The 13,405-nt window shown below is 36.1% G+C and overlaps 1 protein-coding gene across 3 annotated transcripts in view; it reads left to right on the forward strand.

The window, feature by feature from the left end:
* NELFE (negative elongation factor complex member E) overlaps positions 1–13,405 on the forward strand; it is a 360,551-nt gene that overhangs the window by 1,095 nt on the left and 346,051 nt on the right. The gene's annotated exons all lie outside the window — the stretch shown is intronic.

The following is a 13,405-nucleotide window of genomic DNA, read 5'->3' on the forward strand; positions in this document are numbered from 1 at the left end:
AAGGTGGACGAGTTTAAGTACTTGGGATCAACAGTTCAGAATAATGGTGAATGTGGAAGAGAGGTGAAGAAGAGAGTACAGGCAGGGTGGAATGGGTGGAGAAGAGTGGCAGGAGTGATTTGTGACAGACGGGTACCAGTAAGAGTGAAAGGGAAGGTCTACAAGAGGGTAGTGAGACCAGCTATGTTATATGGGTTGGAGACAGTGGCATTGACAAAAAGGCAGGAGTCAGAGCTGGATGTGGCAGAGTTAAAAATGTTAAGATTTGCAATCGGTGTGACTAGGATGGATAGAATTAGGAATCAGTAATATTAGAGGGTCAGCTCATGTTGGACAGTTTGGAGACAAAGCAAGAGAGACGAGATTACGTTGGTTTGGGCATGTGCTGAGGAGGGATGATGGGTATATTGGGGAAAAAGATGCTAAGGATGGAGCTGCCAGGTAAGAGGAATAGAGGAAGGCCTAAGATAAGGTTTATGGACGTGGTGAGAGAGGACATGCAGGCGGTTGGTGTGACAGAGCAAGATGCAGAGGATAGGAAGAAATGGAAAGAGATGATCCGCTGTGGCGACCCCTAACGGGAAAAGCCGAAAGAGAGAATGATGATCCACTCACAGCTTCATGATATAAGAAATAATAAAAATAAATAAGTAAAACTAAAATTATTATTTAATCTAAGAAATTAAAACGGGGGAGGTGGTGCTGTAGAAACACACTTATAAATGACATTTAATACTTGTAGCACTCATGCAATTCCTTTACATGTCCTTTTCTGGTATACAAATGTTTGTTGGGTCTGATAATTGTTGGTGTCCAGTGCTATTTTATGTAGTAAATCTAACCTGTAACCTTAACATTTTGGTTTAGTGAGATAAAGCTCTGACTTTGGCTTGGGCAACCTGAATTCAAATAACAACTTTGGCAAATGTTGCAGCTGGTCTGAGGGAATTGAAAAGAGATATGGCTTCGTCAGTTTGTCTGTCTTCATGGGAAGGGTGGGATGAATATCCAGTCACTTGTTTTCACTGTAGAATCTCTTGACAGAAGTGGGAAATCACATGGGAACACTGACTTTTAAGAGGCAGAGCAGCCTTGTGGGGTTCCTTAACTCACAGAAGCAAATGACATGTCCTCACCAATACACCCATTGTACGTTGAACCTTTGAGGAGGTGCATGGCATGTACAGTAAGGTTAGAGACCCAAAGCACAAAACTGCCTTAGCCTTGCGTGGGTGTTGTCTTTACTAACCACTACCCGACTCTTATCCTCAGAAAGAATGAAAGGGCCTTAGGACTGTCACCTCCTGGGGTGATGAATGGGCTGTATGGGATATGCAGAGAGTGGGAAGCCTGATGGTCTCAGAAGCAGGGTGAAAACATGCCCCCAAACCTCCTGTAACCTTAAAACTCTAGTTGATGGCTTGAAACTGTGCAGAAGTAGTATAGCTGTGTATAAGTAGTATAACTGCAGATTATGCAAATAAGAGTGAACAGTGTGCCTTTTCTAGAGTAAAATGTAAGGAATGCATTGTATCCCACAACGTGATTCACTTTACTGTACTGCTGCTGCATTTTAGGTTAATAACACAGATCCTTACTATTCTGAAGTAAAGTTTTAAGTGTTAGGGCTAGTTTTGGCATTAGTTACTTATGGCAGTCAGGTGTAATTTGCATTATTTTCTGGAATGCAAAATTTTATGCCCTATCACTGTGAGTAATCAGCACAATTTAAATGTAGTAACTCTAAAACTATCCCTAATCCTCAGACTTTACTCTAAAATCATAAGGATCTGTAGTATAAACTTGAAATGTGGCAATTGTATATTGTGTGTCACTATGAGAAGCAATGCACACATTCCTTCTTACCTCAGAAGTGGTGCAGTGATTCACGTTTCATGCATAATTCTTTCACTACTTCTGCACAGCTCCTAGTCACTCATGATAAGTACATTTAATTGTCACTCTTATAAACTGGCTTACCTCTCAACTGTCCAGATTTTTGTCTCATATTTTTGGTTTATTTCTCAAAAAAATGTGGATTTCTGTCAAATCCATTGAGAACTGAAGTCAGAAAATAATGGCAGACATTTGAGTTTCAGACTTCATATCATTCAGAAAATTTATGCTAATGCAAAAATCTGTTATTTTTAAAGGTGTACAAATTTGTTATTTTTCATCGTGTTTTTTAGAATAATTACTTGTGAACTGTTTTTTTTTTGGCAATATCTGTTATTGGTTTGCTGTTCCGGTTTAGGATTAACCTAGGTGCACTATATGAGCCTTTTTCTGTTCAACTTTCTAAGTTTGTAAGAACAATATTTCAAAGTGTCCCTATTTTTGGGCCTTTTGATCGCCGTTATTTGTGACTTTATCCAGATTTCATGCACTGAGATTGAGAGGTATGTTTACTTTTCAAATTTAACTGCCTGTTTATGTATTAAAAAATAGGATTATAAATGAGAAAGAAGCAGAAGTGAAGGGAGAGAGACTTTAGGACCCTAAAGACTATTTAGTTATACTGAAGTCACTAGCTTCTAATTTAAACTTAAAAGAATCAACGTTCTTATATTTTTTTGTTTGCAAAAAATGCAGTGTAATGTTGTTAAATTAAGACCTGTCTTGGGTAACTTGATACCCAGTTGAATTAGGAAATAATCTTTTATTCTGGGTGCCACGTAAAAAAAAAAAAATCATTAGATTTGACAGGAGATTGCATTATAGCTTTATCAGTATTTAGTAGGTTGTTGATCTGTGAGGATCTTAAAAAGCCTAACCTTAACACTCCCATGGTAGTTTTTGCCCCTTATATTTTTTCTGCAAATAACACAGAGGTGGACAGAACATGGGTATTTTGAAACCTTTACCTGTTGCCCCTATCCACAAGAGTCATGTGTGCTGGACTGAATTTCAGTTTGCAGTTTCCCAACCATTCATACAAATTACGTTTGAATAAAGTAAGAGAAGTACCTCACTCTATGTGGAGTGGAAGACTTAGAAGCAGTGTTCTCTGTGATGCATACATATCCCTGCAGTATGTTCTATGTATGTTGCAAAAGAGAGATCCTTTGGGCGGGTGTTGACGCTACCACTGAAATTACGAATTTGTAATAGGTCTGAAAGGATATGGTGTGTGGAGGCTCTATACACAAGGTAGCCTATTAGTAGTATGTGTTATACAGAGCAGAGGAGCAAGACTTTACATCTGTTTAGTTTTTGTGATTTTGATTCTTAATTTTTTTTTATGCAGTTATCTTATAAGTGTACCAGTAAAGTACAGTGTGCAGAGCTTTTATGACTTTTTTGATATTCGTCAAGTACGAAGTGAATATCAAAAACTGAATCGAATCCAAACTTGACCCTGGCTTCAATGTAGCCAACAATCAAATAGTTTGCACAGTTGCCATAACGCAACCATTCTTCATCATCAGCTGCCTTTTTTTTTGATTTTCTACATGGGGTTGGGATGTCACTTTAATTGTTGCCATCTCTGTTAATTTAGTGCCACTGTCTTAACTTCAGTCGTGCCTGATTGACTTCAGTCTTTTCTCACACAATCCTTCCATATCTTTGCTGGATGCTGTTGTTTCCTCCTGCCTTCATCCTGTCTGTCCCTAATCATCTTCACAAGATTGTCTTTTGGTTTCCTGCAAAAGTCCCTGAACCACTGTAATCTTTTCTTTGATGTTCTCTGTAATTGGAGATACTGGGCCTTCTGCTCCGATGTCCTCATTTTCTTGTCTGTCCCACATTGTGCATCTGCCATCCCTCTCAGGTACTTCATGTCTTTCACCTCTAGCTTCTTCAACTGCTGTGTCTTCACTGCTTGGATTTAGTATTGGGTGCACCACTGTTTTGCATAACTTACTTTTCTGCTTATTTGGCATTCTGGTGTACACTGACACTCTGCGCCAATTGGCTACAACCCTCTTATTCTAAATTTGACCTCCTTTCAGACTTTTTTCGCTACCTCCCAGGTAACTTGTTCCACTGTTTTGTCTTCTCTACCTGGTCTCAGCTTCTTCTGATTTCCCCCGTTTGCTGCTATTACAGCTGTCATCTTAGTTTCATCCCATATGCCTTCAATTTTGCATTGCATTCCCATATTCTTTGAAATTGTTGTTCAGAGTGTTCCTGTAATGCCACATCATCGACATACAGCAACCATTGTTATTTGTTGTTTTTTTTTTTTTTTATTTTTGATGATGCCAGAATTATAGGTTAGCATTAACAGCTTGCTTGCATTTGATTCTCATATCAAAGTAGTGATAAGTTCAGGAGCTGGGTTTACTCTATAAGGCCTGTACTTGTATGTCCCCTGTACCAAAACCCAAATGCTTGCTACTCACATTTTTTGCAGTGTGTGTCACCAATCTTCTGTCTTATATTAAACAGAATTAAAGGCAGGTTAAAATTGCAACTGCAACTAATGCGTCATGTTGCTCTCATCTTTACCTGATGGCTATTCATTTAAGTTTTGATGACTCTGATGTCTTGCTAGGTAGATCATATTCAGAAGAAGGGGAACAGCTCCAATACTAAATAGACTCACCGTCACAAAGTCAAAGGAAATAATATAGCAACAAACGGTGGTCTAACCACGATCCCAAAACTGAAAGTTCAAATAAGCCACTTGCAAAATCTCCGTGATAAAGGGTAAAAGGTTTATTCCATGGACGAACAAGTATAAGCGCTTTTGCGTAGGATAACCTACGCTTCTTCAGATACAAAATACATACAAAACTCTCCCTTATTTATACTAAAAATGGCGGGAAGAATAATCTTAATTGATAATTAATTATTCAATCAACTAGTTCATCAAGCTGTAAAAGCTTACCACCATTTGGAATAGCTATATCATTATGTCTTACCTAAAGTAACGCGCTTTAAAATACAAACATAAATGTTCACAATCATTGCTACAAAGCATTCTTCTTAATCATGATTAACCAATACATTTGAGCACTGTTTTTTAAAATATGCATAATATTATAAGCCATTTAATTAGTTTTAAAAGTTGGTATAATGATGTCAAAATCTCATATGTAGTGGCTATCAAATGCAGAGTATGGCGTTGACAAGCTAACGCAAGCAGCCGATAATGCAATGTTGTCATAAAATATAAAATAGATATCAAACACATAAAATATATGAGGTATATTACAAATAAATTAAAACTAGGCAACTTATGCCGTAACCTTATTGTACAATGAATTGCATTTATTAAACATATCTCTCCTTCTTTTTCATGGTGCAGTATAACCTGCATAATAGCTGTCAAGTACACGAGTGCAGTGTAAACAGACAGTCAGCCAATGATATATCGTTGATCATGAATAATGGCGTAGATGTCAAGTACTTAAACATCATCGCAAACAAAAAACTAAATTGCTTAGATCGTGATATTATTGTATGCTGAACCATACTTAGTGGGCATATCTTTTCTTATCGCATATAATATAATATGGTGTACCCTGATTTTTGTTAAAATGCGATGTAAACTAAATAATCTATTTACCACTAGCGGAACTAAAACCCCCGCGATAAATAATGATAGTAACATAGTGCATGAAGTACGTTATAAACATGACAGCTTGTAGCTGGCAGCTGTTAGTGCAACCTTGTATTATAGAGAGATGTGTGAATATGCTGCAAGGCATAATTGTAGAATACATCTTTTTATTACTTTCTCTACCTCTGAAAACAGTATATATTTGCTTGGATGCAATAACAGGCATGTATATATTGTTTAAACAAATCCATAGCTGTTAATTTTGATCTCATACCCAAATAAAAATCTAGGATATGGAATAAAAAGATGTATGATATACCAATTCAATTGCAGTATATATCATTAAATGCATAACATATATATTAGTTACTTAACCAATTGATTATTAGATCATATCGACTATTATAGGTACATATAACATTAAGTTATACAAGACATATTTTGAAAGGTGCCCATGTATATCAGTGCTATAAAAACATTTTTATCATTAAAATTGTATAGTTCATGGAGATGCTGTGTATGAAATAAAATAAATAACGTGAAGCTACAATCATGTAAGCCTCTATAACTCATATACAACCATGAGCAATATTAATTATATACATATAGATAAGCAACAAGAAATTACAGGCTTCATCTAACAACATCAATTGACATAAAATTTTATAAAGGATATGTTAAAGTGACAAAGTATGCTAAGACCAAATATGACACATCATCAATGTAGGCCATATATATAAAAACCATAGCTCTAGATAATAACTGATATCTACATATGCACCTTCCTACTGACAAGTCTCTGGGTGTACATATGAATAATCCCATTGCATAAATCCCTGGGTACATAAGAATTGTGTATAGGTCCTACTTGTTATTATAGGTGACCTTAAAACTATAAGGTTATGAAAGCTTCCAACATATCACTGAGATACTAATTCTTCATATGATGTGTGCATCCGAGTTATAATAAGCATTAACCATTGTATAGGCTATTAATTACTAAATACCTACATAAAATATGCTGCAGTAGCTTGTTAAGGAATGTATTCAAATAGTACATTATGTTGATGAAATGACATTGTAATCTAGGGTGTTTCCCTATATACACAGCAAATAAGAATATGTTCTAACCTGAGTATATAATTGAATACATTAAAGTATGGGCTTAATAGAAATAAAATTATTCAAACCTGGATGTAAATGTGCCCCTAATTTTAATATCCAGTTAAGTTCAGCCTTAGCCAACCTATTCACTTCATCACCACCTCTTGGATTATGTGCTACTATTTCTAATACTCGGAACTGAAAAGAAGATTGTGTAGGATGCTCTATCATGTGTTTGGCCAGGGCATTGTTCTCATTGCCCTTCCTGATGTCATACAGGTGATTGTAAATCCTGTCACTAAGTTTTCTTTTTGTAAGGCCTACATAAAAGGCTTCACAGCCTAAACAGTGAGCAAGATATATCACGTTCTTCGTATCACAAGTGGCACTGAATCTGGGAATAAACTTGAAGTTCATATATGGATGAATATACTCCTGAATGGAAGTAATGTAACTGCATCTGTTGCAGTTGTTACATGGATAGGTTCCTAGATTTGTCCTGTTGATAGCAGTGAGAGTTACGTAAGGTGATGGATCTTTACATAAAATCCTTTTTAAATTACTACAGTTCTTGTATAGAAATCTAGGTCTGTTTCGTACTAATTCTCTAGTTGCACTATCCATGGTTAGGACATTCCAATTGTGTGAAACCACCCCTTGAATGCTCTCGACATCACTAGTGTATTTAACAACATATCTAAGTAGTTCACCCGGGACATGTGTATTAAAACGTGTTCTACATTTATACTTCTGATCGATGTTGGGGGTGGCAGATGTCTCAGGGGTTAATATCATGGATCTAATGTCCTTCACCATGTTCATATTGTATCCTCTGTCTTTAAACGGAGATTCCATCAAGTTGGCCTCTATTTGCAGCAAATGTTGTTCTTTACAAAGTCTCTTTATTCTTATAAACTGACTTTTAACAATACCAGAGAATACGTATCTAGGATACATACTGTCATACTTAAGTATCGTGTTTTTCCAGACTGATTTCCTGTATAAACAAGATGTAACTCGTCCAGTAGCACTGACTGTGAGTAACACATCTAGAAATGGAATAGATACTGTTGAACTTTCTTGTGTAAAAGTAAGAAATGAAGTGGTGGATTCCAAGTCTGACCAAAATGAGTTGAATTCTATTTGTGTACCTTCCCAAATGACTAAAATGTCGTCTACAAAGCGTTTGTACATTTTGACCATGTTGAACATAGGATGTGTGAATACATGGTTGATCTCCCAATCTAGAACCACTAGATTTGCGTATGAATTGGCGCAGGGTGTGCCCATGGCAACACCCCATTTCTGCAAATAACATTTTTCACCAAATACGAATACATTGTTGTTCAACACCAAATCTAGTAGTTGACAAATGAGAATATTTCTATCACTACTATATGATGTGTGATTATTAAGTATCTCATGACTAGATTGTATGCCTGCATCATTAGGTATGCAGGTAAACAGAATTTTTAACGTCTAAAGTAATAAGAAAGTATTCATGTTGGTCAATGTTTAATTTTACATTATCTAGATGATTTAGCAGCTGATACGTGTCTCTCAATATAGATGGAAATGATTCAACAATAGGTTTTAACAAATATTCAATAAAGGTAGAGATGTTATAGGTTGCCCAATCCTCCCCCGATACAATAGGTCTCATTGGTATGGGGGCTATATCCTTATGGATCTTGGGCAAACCCTTAATAATGGGTAGAACTGGATTTTCAACAAGAAAAAACTCGTAGATCTCTTTACTAATCTGCCTGCACATGACCAGATCATATAAGGTGTCATGAATATTGTAAATAATTTGATCAACCTCTTTGATATGTATTTCTTTATATGTATCTTGGTCAGAGAGCATGGAACACATGGTTGCTGTATAATCAAAAGTGTTCATCACTACTACCCCACCTCTCTTATCGGCAGGTTTTACAATTATATCATTCCTATGTTTTAAATCATTGAGTGACTTATTTTCAGATAAAGTTAAATTATAATATAAAGTTAAATTATAATATACTGACTTATTTGCCTTAGTAGAAAAAAGGGTGTAAAAATCTGTTTCACAAAGCTTCAAGAAACAATCTATATGACCAGGCATATTGGGTATAAAATTGCTCTTGGATTTAAACTGAATTGACTTATTATCTAAGGTGTTGACTTGTTGTTGATCTTTAAACAATAATTTTAAAGATAATCTGTGACAAAAAAGTCTTAAGTCAATAAGCATTTCACTCAAGATGCCAAGGCAAGCTGGAATAAAGTTAAGGCCTTTATTTAGAATGTTAAATTGTGTATTGTCCAGATCCACATCAGAGAAATTATAAACAAGGTCAGTCAATGCCTCGTTCTCCTTGTCTGTCCGAATCTCTCTCCTGATGACTTTCTTTTTCTTGGGCCTTTGCTGTTCGATCGCCCCCTGTTCTGAAAGTTCTGCTTGCCCGGGTAAGGTAAAAACGAGCATTGTCATTAATTGGAGCCTTAGGTATGGCCCCAAGCATGGAAGCAACATTTTTGTCTAGAAATGCTAATTGGTTAGGTGGAGGGGTATCAGTACCCATGGAGTCAATCGGATCATGCATACCAGTTTGTGTTATTGGTACAGGTTCTCTATTTTCTATCACCCTGGGAATGATTGAAGGTGAAGTATCTGCTGAAGGTACAGTCAATTTATGATTATTTATTGTACTCTTCGAAGTCAAGTGGTTGGCTGAAGAGCTTACTTCATTATTAATGTTATTGCTGTGAGTTCTAGGCCAAACAAAAATCTGGTCACATTGGAAGTTATTATGGTCTCTCATTAGCTTCTTTTGCTTAATCTGTTTAAGTCTAATACTGAACGCATTACCTTGCGTACAAATGTTATTCAGTTTATTGATGCAAAAATCTGAATTAAAGCGCTCAATTAATTCTTTGTAGGTGGTATCTGCCTTATTGCGTAGCTCAGTTTCTATTGGCTGAAAATACTGTGTAAGTAGTTTCATATGTCTGAATCCCAAGTCTATATTCAAGTCCTGCCATTGTTTTAACAAACTTGGGTGGCTATCCCCATAGGAGGGCATGCAAAAAACACGCATCCCCCTGGGGACCACTTTAAAATGTAAACAGGCTTCTAGATGTAGCCTTTGCCACACAAGGCATTGCAGTTTATACAGGTCATCTTCAAAAGATTTACTTAGATTATAGAATTCATTTAAATCCTCACCATTGTTAGAACTGCTGACAGCTTCATAAGTACTTGCAAAATCCAGAGTCAATAAAGGGTTCCCATCATGATGTATGATATTGTCCCATGAGCTGGTGGTATCCCTCGTCTCCGGTCGGTAGCGTAATTCAATGTCTGCTGTCTCCATCGTGGGTATGAAGCTGTAACAAAACGGTAGAGAAAATCCAGAAGAAGAGGAACAGCTCCAATACTAAATAGACTCACCGTCACAAAGTCAAAGGAAATAATATAGCAACAAACGGTGGTCTAACCACGATCCCAAAACTGAAAGTTAATCAATTGGTTAAGTAACTAATATATATGTTTTACATTTAATGATATATACTGCAATTGAATTGGTATATCATACACCTTTTTATTCCATATCCTCGGTTTTTATTTGGGTATGAGATCAAAATTAACAGCTATGGATTTGTTTAAACAATATATACACGCCTGTTATTGCATCCAAGTGAATATATACTGTTTTCAGAGGTAGAGAAAGTAATAAAAAGATGTATTCTACAATTATGCCTTGCAGCATATTCACACATCTCTCTATAATACAAGGTTGCACTAACAGCTGCCAGCTACAAGCTGTCAGCTACAAGCTGTCATGTTTATAACGTACTTCATGCACTATGTTACTATCATTATTTATCGCGGGGGTTTTAGTTCCGCTAGTGGTAAATAGATTATTTAGTTTACATCGCATTTTAACAAAAATCAGGGTACACCATATTATATTATATGCGATAAGAAAAGATATGCCCACTAAGTATGGTTCAGCATACAATAATATCACGATCTAAGCAATTTAGTTTTTTGTTTGCGATGATGTTTAAGTACTTGACATCTACGCCATTATTCATGATCAACGATATATCATTGGCTGACTGTCTGTTTACACTGCACTCGTGTACTTGACAGCTATTATGCAGGTTATACTGCACCATGAAAAAGAAGGAGAGATATGTTTAATAAATGCAATTCATTGTACAATAAGGTTACGGCATAAGTTGCCTAGTTTTAATTTATTTGTAATATACCTCATATATTGTATGTGTTTGATATCTATTTTATATTTTATGACAACATTGCGTTATCGGCTGCTTGTGTTAGCTTGTCAACGCCATACTCTGCATTTGATAGCCACTACATATGAGATTTTGACATCATTATACCAACTTTTAAAACTAATTAAATGGCTTATAATATTATGCATATTTTAAAAAACAGTGCTCAAATGTATTGGTTAGTCATGATTAAGAAGAATGCTTTGTAGCAATGATTGTGAACATTTATGTTTGTATTTTAAAGCGCGTTACTTTAGGTAAGACATAATGATATAGCTATTCCAAATGGTGGTAAGCTTTTACAGCTTGATGAACTAGTTGATTGAATAATTAATTATCAATTAAGATTATTCTTCCCGCCATTTTTAGTATAAATAAGGGAGAGTTTTGTATGTATTTTGTATCTGAAGAAGCGTAGGTTATCCTACGCGAAAGCGCTTATACTTGTTCGTCCATGGAATAAACCTTTTATCACGGAGATTTTGCAAGTGGCTTATTTGAACTTTCAGTTTTGGGATCGTGGTTAGACCACCGTTTGTTGCTATATTATTTCCTTTGACTTTGTGACGATGAGTCTATTTAGTATTGGAGCTGTTCCCCTTCTTCTGGATTTTCTCTACCGTTTTGTTACAGCTTCATACCCACGATGGAGACAGCAGACATTGAATTACGCTACCGACCGGAGACGAGGGATACCACCAGCTCATGGGACAGTATCATACATCATGATGGGAACCCTTTATTGACTCTGGATTTTGCAAGTACTTATGAAGCTGTCAGCAGTTCTAACAATGGTGAGGATTTAAATGAATTCTATAATCTAAGTAAATCTTTTGAAGATGACCTGTATAAACTGCAACGCCTTGTGTGGCAAAGGCTACATCTAGAAGCCTGTTTACATTTTAAAGTGGTCCCCAGGGGGATGCGTGTTTTTTGCATGCCCTCCTATGGGGATAGCCACCCAAGTTTGTTAAAACAATGGCAGGACTTGAATATAGACTTGGGATTCAGATATATGAAACTACTTATACAGTATTTTCAGCCAATAGAAACTGAGCTACGCAATAATGCAGATACCACCTACAAAGAATTAATTGAGTGCTTTAATTCAGATTTTTGCGTCAATAAACTGAATAACATTTGTACGCAAGTTAATGCGTTCAGTATTAGACTTAAACAGATTAAGCAAAAGAAGCTAATGAGAGACCATAATGACTTCCAATGTGGCCAGATTTTTGTTTGGCCTAGAACTCACAGCAATAACATTAATAATGAAGTAAGCTCTTCAGCCAACCACTTGACTTCGAAGAGTACAATAAATAATCATACATTGACTGTACCTTCAGCAGATACTTCACCTTCAATCATTCCCAGGGTGATAGAAAATAGAGAACCTGTACCAATAACACAAACTGGTATGCATGATCCGATTGACTCCATGGGTACTGATACCCCTCCACCTAACCAATTAGCACTTCTAGACAAAAATGTTGCTTCCATGCTTGGGGCCATACCTAAGGCTCCAATTAATGACAATGCTCGTTTTTTACCTTACCCGGTCAAGCAGAACTTTCAGTACAGGGGGCGATCGAACAGCAGAGGCCCAAGAAAAAGAAAGTCATCAGGAGAGAGATTCGGACAGACAAGGAGAACGAGGCATTGACTGACCTTGTTTATAATTTCTCTGATGTGGATCTGGACAATACACAATTTAACATTCTAAATAAAGGCCTTAACTTTATTCCAGCTTGCCTTGGCATCTTGAGTGAAACGCTTATTGACTTAAGACTTTTTTGTCGCAGATTATCAACAACAAGTCAACACCTTAGATAATAAGTCAATTCAGTTTAAATCCAAGAGCAATTTTATACCCAATATGCCTGGTCATATAGATTGTTTCTTGAAGCTTTGTGAAACAGATTTTTACACCCTTTTTTTCTACTAAGGCAAATAAGTCAGTATATTATAATTTAACTTTATCTGAAAATAAGTCACTCAATGATTTAAAACATAGGAATGATATAATTGTAAAACCTGCCGATAAGGGAGGTGGGGTAGTAGTTATGAACACTTTTGATTATACAGCAACCATGTGTTCCATGCTCTCTGACCAAGATACATATAAAGAAATACATATCAAAGAGGTTGATCAAATTATTTATAATATTCATGACACCTTATATGATCTGGTCATGTGCAGGCAGATTAGTAAAGAGATCTACGAGTTTTTTCTTGTTGAAAATCCAGTTCATTATTAAGGGTTTGCCCAAGATCCATAAGGATATAGCCCCCATACCAATGAGACCTATTGTATCGGGGGAGGATTGGGCAACCTATAACATCTCTACCTTTATTGAATATTTGTTAAAACCTATTGTTGAATCATTTCCATCTATATTGAGAGACACGTATCAGCTGCTAAATCATCTAGATAATGTAAAATTAAACATTGACCAACATGAATACCTTCTTATTACTTTAGATGTTAAAAATCTGTTTACCTGC

This window comes from Protopterus annectens, chromosome 9.part0 (assembly GCF_019279795.1).
Source record: "Protopterus annectens isolate FY-2018-M chromosome 9.part0, PAN1.0, whole genome shotgun sequence".
NCBI lineage: Eukaryota > Metazoa > Chordata > Ceratodontiformes > Protopteridae > Protopterus > Protopterus annectens.